Source organism: Piliocolobus tephrosceles, chromosome 3 (genome assembly GCF_002776525.5).
Source record: "Piliocolobus tephrosceles isolate RC106 chromosome 3, ASM277652v3, whole genome shotgun sequence".
Taxonomy (NCBI): Eukaryota; Metazoa; Chordata; class Mammalia; order Primates; family Cercopithecidae; genus Piliocolobus; species Piliocolobus tephrosceles.
The window spans coordinates 105944185-105952227 of record NC_045436.1 but is presented as its reverse complement, the minus strand read 5'-3'; positions in this window follow the sequence as shown (position 1 = coordinate 105952227).

Here is an 8043-nt window from a genome sequence, read left to right as displayed (position 1 = left end):
TCAACGTGACTGGTGTTGAAGTCAACTCTCGTGACTTCTTTTAACCTCAGTTACCTATTTAAAGACCATATCTCAAAATACAGTCACCTTCTGAGGTAATGGGGTTAGGATTTCAACAAATGAATTTGTGGGGAGACCTAATTCAGCCTGCAACAGTGTCCTTTGCCAACGAAACTATTTTGCTCTCAGCATTTTTCATACCATAATTACATGGCAATTTTGGTAAAAATACACTTAACCGGCTGGGCGTGGTGGCTTACGCCTGTAATCCCAACACTTTGGGAGGCCGAGATGGGCAGATCACCTGAGCTCAGGAGTTCAAGACCAGCCTGGGCAACATGGCGAAACCCCATCTCTACTAAAAATACAAAAATTAGCCAGGCGTAGTGGCACATGCCTGTAATCCCTGCTACTCGGGAGGCTGAGGCAGGAGAATCGCTTGAACCCAGGAGGTGGAGGTTGCAGTGAGCCTTGCTATGTTTCCCAGGCTGGCCTTGAACTCTGGGCTCAAGCAATCCTCCCTGCTCAGCCTTCCAAGTAGCTGGGATTACAAGCACACACCACTGTGCCCAGCTCTAGTTATATTTTTATAAATAGGAGTTAAATTTTTTAAATGTAGTTAAGTATGCCCTAAAGTTTGTCAACTTTGCTTCAACTTATAGTTTCTCATTTTTTGAATTATAGTTTAGTTTATTAATTTTTGTTCTTATAATTTACGTATCTTTAAAGTATCTTGAGCTTATTTTCGTGTTATTGAGGTAAGAACCTAAACAGTTTTTATTTATCTGAATTTTAAACGAATTATTCCAACACCACCTTCTGAACGTGCCCTCCTTTCTTCCTCTGACATGTGATGATACATACTTTATAGAAACTGTATTCTTATGTAACTTTGTGACTTTGCCCCCAGGAACAAGATATAGATTCAGATCATTACCAGAAAGAACTGCAAAACATTTCTTTACCTTCTCAGCTGGGTCTTGTCTCAGCCATCTGGAAGCAGCTTAGGAAGATTTTAGGCAAAGCTACTTCCTTCCTTACTCTGATCTCCTCTCCTGTGCCCAAGAGTCCACATTCCACTTTGCTTCCACTCCTAGTTGAGGCTGTGAAGTCATTTACCGTTCACTTCTGAGAGAGGGAAGATAGGTTTCCCCCTCCATCCTGGAGAGTAACCGAACTCACATCCTCAGGGATCTGACAGGTATGGAGACGTGAAGCCGTTGTTCTGGTGAGTGGAAGAGGGAGGTGATGTGAGAAACGTGTGTGATCTCTGGGCAGGGCTGAGGCCCATTTGAGGTTGGGGATTAAGAATTTATGATGGAACCCAGCAGCTTCATTGTGTGAATCTTGTTGGTAGCTGTTGGAGAGACTCAAACTCCTTTGTTCATGAATTGAAGACAAGTAGAGAGGTTAAAATCAGGGAAGAGATGAAGAAAGAGGGAAGATATCTGCTGCAAAAAGAGATTTTTAAAAATATTAGCTTTCAACAAGAGAGAAAACACTTCATCTTCTGAGGAGGTAGGAAAGAAAGAGTGTGTGAGAGTGTGTGTGGGTATATGTGGGGGGCAGAGGGACATGTTCAGAAACTGGAAAGGGCCTTGCCTAGCATGTCACAGTGTCCTCCTTCTTACTATGGAAGAGGAATTGGGAGGACACCTCTCTCGCCTCCCTTTGTGGCCAGGGTCGGGTTGTATGCTCCAAGTTCTACCAATCTGATGCTCACTTGGCACGTTGAATCTGGACCACATGACACCGAGGATTTGTTCATGACCACTGCAGTGATACTATTGAGATGACAGCAGTGTCTGTTGTCAAAGTGTCCCTCTCGACTCTCATGGTGAAAAAAGACTTTATACACTTCCTCCTCCCTTGTTCTCTGGAGTTGCCTTTGTTCCAGCTAATTTTCCAAGTCTGGTCCTCAGGCCTCTGGCCAATATTGTAAACCTCCACTTTCCTCCTATTAGAATTGTCAGGTCAGTTTCTGTCACCTGCAACCAAGAACCTTGACTGATGCTTTTGGGGGAGCTTTGGAATTAAACACAGAAGGTTCTAATCACAGCTCTTGTACTAGCTTTGTGGCCTTGACAAGATACTCAAGCATTCTAAGGCTCAATTTCTCTCATTTTGTAAAATAATAATAATAATAATAATATATACTTAAAGGATTGTTGTTATAATCAAATGAAATAGTAAGTGTAAGATTGCCTCAGTCATGCCTGCATTTTTGTAAGGTCTTGCTGAAGGAGTTATTCCTTACAAAGCACTTTCGTGTCTGTCTTCCCATGTGACCTCCACAGCAAGGTACCACAGAGATCTCCATTTTACAGATATGGAATCTGAGGTTCATGGAGGCAAAGTGGCACCCTCAGGTTCACACAAGGAGTGAATAAATATGGGGTTTAAATCCACATTTTCTGATTCATGGTTCTGTTCTTCTAGAGACCTAGCTGTGAGCATGTAGATGGATATGAGAGTTTCATGTTTTTTTCATGGAAAACTTTAAAGACAGGTAATTTGGGGGAAAGAATTTGGAATGTACGACCAGCAAGATGTCTTTTAATCCTATAATTACAGTGAAGAGGAGGAGAATGAGGACTGTCTGATGTACCCCCGGGTCAGAGGGAAAGAAGAGCAAACAGAGGTATGGAGTAGTGGACAGAGAAGAGGCGGCTCAGTGCCTTTTAGGCCCCAAAGAATAAAGAAGAGTGTGGGCCTGATGGACAGAATTCACCATTTCAAAGAGGTCAGAGAGAATGAGGACTGAGAATAGGCCATTGGATGCGGCTACAGAGATGTCCCCAGTATTCAAAGACAGTGTTCCCCAATCTACTTACCTATACTTATCCGATCATCAAATTGACAAATATTTTAAAGCATTTCTTTCATTCACAAAAGTTGACATAAATAGAATAACATTAATGGTATCTTTCATTAAATATACTGTATTATACTTTTCACTAATTACCATTAATCCTCTAAATGGTAATGTTCCCAGAAATGGAAGAACATAATAATAATAATTTCTAAAATCACCCCATAAAGATGAAGGCAATTGATGATTTTTAGAACATTTTTCTATTGATCACTAGAAAAATAGCTTTTCTAATACATGTAAGTGCATAATTAAAACACCAAAAAAAATCCTGCAATACAAGTAATGTAAAACTATTTCCTAGTATATGGGAACAGGAAGTGTATAATATAGCGAGTGGTTCAGACTCTTTTTTTTTTTTTTTTGCAAGGTTCAGGAGTATAAATAAGCTCTGTGCCTGATGGGTTTGCTCAGTTCTAAAGTCACATGTAAATGCTGAGCACATTATTTGAAATTAACTTTGGAGGTCAATCAACATGGACAAGAGAACATGAAAAAACTTTTTATGGTGCTTTGCATGGTCTCCTCTCTATCTCTTCTCAGTATAATAATGATAATGTGTTCTATAATGGAAAAAATATGAAAAATACAATGTGATTCTATTTTCTTTGGCTATTTTGTTTGAAAAAAATACATATATATATATATATTAGAGACAAAGTGTTGCCCAGGCTGGAGTGCAGTGGCACAATCATGGCTCACTGCAGCCGCAACCTCCTAGGCTCAAATGATCCTCCCACCTTAACCTCCCAAGTAGCTGGGACCGCAGGTGTATGCCACCATGCCAGGCTAATTTTTTAAAAATTTTGGTAAAAGTGAGGTCTCACTATGTTGCCCAGGCTTCTCTTAAAATATATTTTAATATAAAAATATGTAAAATGTAAATATAATATGATAAGTACATTTTATGAAAATGTACTACTGCCGTGTTAACATCATCAAAACTTATGATCTTGGCCTTTTCTTGTCTCTCAAAAGAGAAGCACTGGCTCCTTTGGCAAAGGCTGACTCCAGGAAAGTCACCAACAGCATGCTCTTTGTGACCGAATCTAGCCACCAGAGGTAAGGTGTAGGTAAGTAATTTGGGTAACATTGTGGTGTCTTTGAACACTGGGGACTCCTCTGTAGCCACATCCAACAGCCTTCATCATTTTTCTCATTAAAGTTTGAGCAGCCATCACTGCTTGAACAAATGCATTGCTGAATTAGGCTGCTTGGCTTTAATCCCTACTTTACCAGCACAATTCCCTTTGCATGGGAAATGCCTCCAAAGGGGTTGGCCTTAAGGGCTGTGCCCAGATGGGTCTCCTTGTATGTTTATCATGACATTTCTCATCCCATTAATAACTATAGCACTGAGTCCTGGTAGTTCAAAGACCCTGACACTTGCCCACCTGCAGGCCTGAGCAAAGGAACAAGACAGGAGAGGGTCTTTTGCTAATTTTTGTATTGCTATTATAAACACACAAAAAGATTTTTAAAAGGAAGAAAAAGAAGAAACACAAAGGAAGGTTTAGTGTCTAAATGTCACGGAAACACCAGGAGTTTAGTACAGGTTTTGCTGCTTGCCACACAGAAAGCCAATCACTGAGACAATGAGTATTGCCAAGGAGGAAGGCTTTAATCAGGTGCTTCAGCTGAAGAAATGAGAGATCAGTCTCAAATCTGTCTCTCTGACCAACTAAAATTAAGGGTTTATATAGCAGAGAAGAAATGTAACTTCATGCACAAAAACAGGAATTAGGGAGGGCTAAGGAAGAGTTCATCCGTAGGAAGTAGGTGGTCACTGATGCAGTCGTGATAGATGAGGGGTCTGGTGTCTCATTGTCCAGATGTAGTGATCTGGTAAGTTTCACTTCCTGGATAGTATGTGGGAGATCTGATGGTTTCCTGAGAAAGGAACTCACATAAGAGAAATGTAACTTTCTTAAGTTTCAAGACTAGGAGGGTAAATTTCTATGTTTATTCAAAAGAAACTATTAAACATCAGTTCTATGGGACAATTAGATGGGTTTCATAAATGTGATCTTAATGAGTGTGCCACTTATCAGTGTATTACTGCTCAGCTTAAAAGCTACTCTGCTATTTGCTCTGTGTTAACCCGCTGGACCCTATAAGCAGTTCTCCTTTGCAGCAAGCACTTTGTTAGGTTTTGTCAATAGAGGGTGCAAGAAGGACACTGCAAGAAGAAAGGACTTCTGGCTCTGATTCTTCCATTCATGTGACCCCCAGGCAGGAGAAGCACTGAACAATATAATAACTTCTCTGTGGTGGAGGTATGAGGTACCTGCAGGCCCAGATCCCCTTTGCCATCAGGTGCTCCTGTCACCCTTGCCTCCCAGCTGCTGTGACTCTGGGCTGATGGACTCCACAGCTGCCCTGTTGCTGGAGAACTGCCCTCAGCCACATAGGAGCTACCTTGAACCTGCTCTGCCCAGGAGGCTCTGCCATGTTCTCATCCATCTGCCCCTGGTCTGATGACTGACTCACAGGGAAGGAAAAAAAGGCCATCCCCCTCTCCTCAAAGGGACTGACTCTGTGTGGCCATTTGTGTTCCAGAGCACCTTCATGGGATTGAGAGTTGACAATGTGCTAGCAGCCCTCGCTCTCGGTGCCTCCTCGGCCTTGGTGTCCACTCTGGTGGCTCTTGAGGAGCCCTTCAGCCTGCTATGGCACTGTGGGAGCCCCTCTCTGGGCTGGCTGAGGCCGGAGCCGCCTCCCTCTGCTTGCGGGGAGGTGTGGAGAGAGAAGTGCGGGACTGGTGGGCAGCTCCACCTGCTGCCCCAGTGAGAAATCCACTGGGTGAAGCCAACTGGGCTCCTGAGTCTGGTGGGGACCTGGAGAGCTTTTATGTCTGGCTGAGGGACTGTAGATGCACCAATCAGCACTCTGTGTCTAGCTCAGGGTTTGTAAATACACCAGTCAGTACTCTGTGTCTAGCTCAAGGTTTGTAAATACACCAATTGGTACTCTGTGTCTAGCTAATTCTGTGTCTAGCTAACCTAGTGAGGACTTGGAGAACTTTTTTGTCTAGCACTCTGTGTCTAGTGCAAGGATTGTAAATGCACCAATCAGCACTCTGTCAAAATGGACCAATCAGCTCTCTGTAAAATGGACCAATCAGCAGGATGTGGGTGGGGTCCGATAAGGGAATAAAAGCAGGCTGCCCAAGTTAGCCAGGGGCAACCTGCTTGGGTCCCCTTCCCCACTGTGGAAGCTTTGTTCTTTTGACCTTTGCAATAAATCTTGCCGCTGCTCACTCTTTGGGTCCACACTGCCTTTATGAGCTCTAACACTCACTGCGAAGGTCTGCAGCTTCACTCCTGCAGCCAGTGAAACCATGAACCCACCGGGAAGAAGGAACAACTCCAGATGCGCTGCCTTTAAGAGCTGTAACACTCACCACAAAGCTCTGCAACTTCACTCCTGACAGCGAGACCATGAACTCACCAGAAGGAAGAAGCTCCAGACACATCTGAATGTCTGAAGGAACAAACTCCGGACATCCCATCTTTAAGAACTGTAACATTCACTGCGAGGGTCTGTGGGTTCCTTCTTCAAGTCAGTGAGACCAAGAACCCACCAATTCCGGACACAGGATTAGACTGAAGACATGCTGCAGCTGAGACCACTTCCTCACTTAGCTTTATCCTCCATGCCATCCTGCATTCCTCACTCTGCTTCTGCTGAGAGCATCCACCAGTGAAGCACTGAAACAAGAACTTTCATCTCAGGCTCTGGTTCTTGAGAACCCAGTTACATTTAGAGCTCTAACTCAGAGCATGGCAGAACTGAGCAGAAAGAAGGGAGACCTTCAGGGCAGAAGCAAAGAGGACAATGGGATAAGACAGAGCTAGGACAAGAGCCCTGTTCCTGTATCCCAAACTCAGCAATCACAATTTACTTCTCCCCTGCTGTGGAAGAGTGAGTGCAGTGAGAGGGAGAGGCAGGGGTATTATGATTGTGGAGCTCCCCTCAGCTGCACAAAAGAGAACATCAGGAAGGGGGATGAAGGATCACAGTGTCTAACAATGTGACACTGTTGTATTCATTTCCAAGGGGGCTGTAATGAAGTGTCACCAACTGGATGGCTTAAAACCATGGAAATGTATTCTCTCACAATTCTGGAGGTTAGAATTCCAAAACTGAAGTGTCAGTGGGGACATCCTTGACTCTCAGACACATCACTCCAGTCTCTTCCTCTGTGATCACATGATGTTCTCCCTCTGTGTCTTCACATCATCTTGTCAACCTAAAAATCATCCAAGGGGTCAGAATCTAGTTTAAAAAGTTTGCGCAGGCCTGGTATAGTGGTTCACACCTGTAAGCCCAGCACTTTGGGAGGCCGTAGTGGGAGGATCACTTGAGCTCAGGAGTTCGAGACCAGCCTGGGCAACGTGGTGAAACCCTGTCTCCACCAAAAATACAAAAATTAGCTGGGCGTGGTGGTGCACACTTGTAGTCCTAGCTACTCGAGAGGCTGAGGTGGGAGGATCATCTGAACCCAGGGAATTCCAGGCTGCAGTGAGCCGTGATCATGCCACTGTACTCCAGCCTGGGTGACAGGGGAAGACCCTGTCTCTAAAAACAAAAAACAAACAAACAAACAAAAAAGAGTTTGTTCAAATGCAAAGTTTGAAGACAGCTACTCAGAACACACAGATTCCAAAGAACGAAAGTCACTGTTCTGAAGTGTAGAAGTTTAGGATCCTGTATTTAGACAAAAGATAGAGAAGCATAACAGAATTTCAGTATCTTTCTACATGAGGCTTAGCACATAGTTACAATGATTGGATTAGTTGAGGTGGTCTTTTTTCTCAGGAAAGGCATATTTAACATTCCACACTGAAGAGGTAACAGTCACGGGGTCTTTTGTGTCATTTGGTCTGTTTTAGATACGGGACAATGAAGGAAGCAGTTAATCTGTAACAAAAATCAGTGATTGGAAGGGGAGGGGCCTGGTTTCTGGTCTTTTCTAGTCATTAATGGAACATTTATGGAAAAGAGTTAATCTATAATCTAAGAAAAAGAAGTTGTAAACATGTTCTGTGTCTCAGTCTCCAGGGCTTAACTTTCCCCTGGGCGTAATGAATATAGAGGAGCCTGAAATTTTATTTTATTTTATTTTATTTTTTTATTTTATTTTATTTTATTTTATTTTTTTATTTTAT